Raw genomic sequence first — 3486 nt, 5'->3', positions numbered from 1 at the left:
GTTGGTGTTGTCCAGGACTGTGGTGTGTGGTGGGGATCCCCCCATTCGGGGCAGCATTTAGGAAATACTGCTTCTCCTGTGTGTTAGTTTATCCATTCATTTCTGCGATGAGAACAAACACCCAATGGAGTAAAGATTTACTTTGTCTCATGGCTTCATTCCATCATGGTGGGTTGGGCAGGACAGAACAGAGACATTTTGGTGTGCAGGAAGCAGAAATCCCCCTTTGTTTCTGTGCTAGTGGGCCTCCCTCGTGCTTTTATTATCCCTGGTTCCCAGTCTGTTGGGTAGTGCCAGGGTCATTTGGGGAGTCTCCTTCCCCTTTCTGGAAATGCTCTCCCCAGACACCGAGCTGTGTGCCGCTACCTTAGGCTCTTCTGTATCCAGCAGGATTAATCAGTCACATTCTGGCCGCCAGGTGCTCAGTCAGACGTTAGGCGTGTCCCGTCCCTTCCACTCTCTGGGCTTGTCTCTGCAGGAGACTCATCTCAGTAGTTTGCCACAGAAAACTTCGTTTCTTGTTTATGTGTGTGTGGTAGTGGGGTGACTTGACATTTCAGTCATTTGGAGGTCAAGGTCCTTTGTGCTGTAGGCTGGCCATTCTTAGGGCCTTGAAATCCTGCCAAGCATCCAGAGGGGGGAGCAGGGAGTCAGTCTTAGTCACAGAGAGCTGCTGTAACAAATCACGAATAGGCTGAGTGGCTTATAAACAGGAATTTATTTCTGGTGGATTTGTAGGAGGTCAGATCAGGGTGCTGTCGGATTATGTGACGGCTGAGAAGCTCATTCATGTTCTATAAATGGTTCCTGCCCCCCCCCCCGTGTCCCACACAGTGGAAGTGACCAAGCAGCTCCAGGGCTCTCTTACAATCTGCTGATCTCACTTACTGATGCCTCTACCCTCAGTCACTCCCCAGAAGGCCCCTGTTCCTCACACCATCAACTTGAGGTTGGGCTGCAGCATTCCAGTGACAGACATTCCAGCCGTCAGAGTTGCTTAATCAGAGTGGATGACAGCTCCAGGTGCTGTTTATCCCGAGGTGCATCGCTCTCCATGTGAAGCCAGGGAGCCAGATGGGTTATGTGCTTCCCGCAAATGCTTACAGGACAGTCACAGGCTAGACATTACCAGTCCAAAGGGAGAAATTGACAAGAAGGCAGGAGTGAAAGATTCCCAGCATGTCTAAAACCTTAAAGCTGGAAGGTAACCTTTGTCTCAGGGCCCTGCCTTCGAGGCTCACTGGGGAAGGAAGAGGTTGTACTTTCTAGAAGGTCTTGCCTTCAAGGTTGGCTTCCGTGGCTTTCTTGGGGTTGTATGGTAGTGGCTCTTCTGTTGTGAAGTCTTAAGGCACTGGTGGCTCCACTGGGCGTGGTCCTAGTGGACTGTGGGGCTCTAAGTGAGCCTGCATCTTGACTGTTTCTGTTCTGGGTCCTGAGACACTTGTGGACGTCCATTGTCATTCAGGTGAAGGTGGCCTCGCCCTCAAGGCTTGTTCATCGAGTGCACCAGCTGTACAGATGCTACGCAGGTTGACTACCTGAACCTTCTGCTGGGAGCACAGCCTTGGATGGTAACAGGGCCCGCTGGAACTGAAGAGACAAGAAGTGTGGTGCTGGGAAGTGAGGAGTAGAGCCTTGACGTGCATCTGTGCAGCACGTGTGCTTGCCGACACCTGTCTTTAGTAATGGCTCCTCTCCCCAGGCCCTGACTTCTCAGCCTGCAGTAGAAGAAGGGTCAGCGCCTTTCTGAAATGCCACACACAACTGTCTAGATGGGTAGCCCTTGGTTGGTCTGTACCAGTGTCTATATCCGATGGCTGACCGTCCTTTCTCTTGGCGCCCTCCCCTGAACACAGCACGATTCTTGTGTGTTTCGGCAGAGGGGAGGGAAGGCTTCATCTGTCTCCTGCTTTCTGATGGGCAGAGCCGGGCAGCATGGCCTATGCCATCAGGAGCGTTTGGTGGTAGATTTGGTGGAAGCAAGAATAGCTAAACCAGGTGCAGGCTCTGTTTCCCAGATGCCTTCAAAACAAGCTGGGAACGCAGTTCCCAAAACAGTGTGGACGAGTGAGGCACGTGGGGAGAGCACGTTCCAGTTCAGAACTGTTAACATATGCCTCAAAATTCCCTCCTTAAAGCCTCTCTGTGTCTTACTGTCAGTATTAAACAAAAGCCACGTTAGATCTTCAACCCTCTGCTCAGGGGTTCTTCACCCAGATATCCTGTCTTTTCACCTGTGCCTCTGACCGACCAGCTGTCAGGTGGGGTTCCTGCAGCCCTCTCCTCCTTGGGTTTGATTTATTTTCTTGAGTGCTCTCCTGTCAGGGAGACGCTTTATTGTGAAGGATATAAAAACCATTGACAAAGAGGTATGTGGCGTGAGGTATGGAGAAGGGGTGTGGACTGTCTTTGCCGTCTCTGGATATGTCACTGTGTTGGCCAGCTCTCCATTGCTGTGACAAATATCTGAGATCAAAACAACAGTAGAAAAGATTTGTTTTGTAGTTCAGGAGATTTCAGCCTGTGGTCACTTGGCTTGATACTTTAGTGTCTGAGGCCAGGTAATAAATAAATCATGGTAAGGGTGGGTGGAGGGGAGAGCAGCCTGTGTCATGGTGGACAGGAAGGAGGACAGGCAGACACACACACACACACGCACGCACGCACGCACGCACGCAGGTGGGTAAGGTGGGTAGGTGGTGGTGGAAAATGCACCTGTGGAACAATCTATACTCTTCAAAGGCTTGTCCTAATTGACCTACTTCCTCCAAATAGGCCTCACCTCTAAGGCTGCTCTCACCCTCCACTAGTCCATTGAGCCACGAAACATCAACGAGTTAATCTGTTGATGAGCTCATTGACTTCATGGCGTAGCTACCTCCAAAAGTCCCACTGATGAATACAGTGGGGGTGCTAGGGAGCAGTCCTTCACCACGTGAGCTTCTGGAGGACTAGCAGAGCAGACCATAGCAGCTACCTTCTAGGAAGCCCCATGGGTTTCTGCTGTTCAGAATCTCCAAACCCTGTCTTTTGTAATGGAGACTTCATTGTATAGATATGATTGCTAATAGACCAGTTGGGGAAAGCTGGTGGAGCCTTCCAAACTCCTTCAGCATTCCTTCCTTGAAGGTAAAGCTCAGGACCTCTGGAGTGAAGTGGGTCAGACAAGGCAAATCAGATAATACTTTTATGGCCACCGGAAAAGCTGGGAAAGGTCAGAACTTTTCCTTTGGGAAGGAAGCAACAAATCAGAAACTATGTTGAAAACCAAAATGCATGTGTTGTATATCACATTTTGCCTTGAGAAGAGGTCTCTCGTGATAAGAGGTCGTGATCTGTAAGCTCTTCCCCTTTTTGTTGTGTTTCACAGCAGTAGAAAGCAAAGGAAGACATGCATGTATAAGATGTCTCAAACTTTACCAGGGTCCCTACTTTCCATCTCCTAAAGCAGTGCTGGGTTTTCTTACTTAAAAAACACTTTAGTGA

The sequence above is a fragment of the Meriones unguiculatus genome, chromosome 8, assembly GCF_030254825.1.
Source record: "Meriones unguiculatus strain TT.TT164.6M chromosome 8, Bangor_MerUng_6.1, whole genome shotgun sequence".
In the NCBI taxonomy this organism is placed as follows: domain Eukaryota; kingdom Metazoa; phylum Chordata; class Mammalia; order Rodentia; family Muridae; genus Meriones; species Meriones unguiculatus.
The sequence above is the reverse complement of the archived record's forward strand: the minus strand, read 5'-3'. Positions refer to the sequence as shown.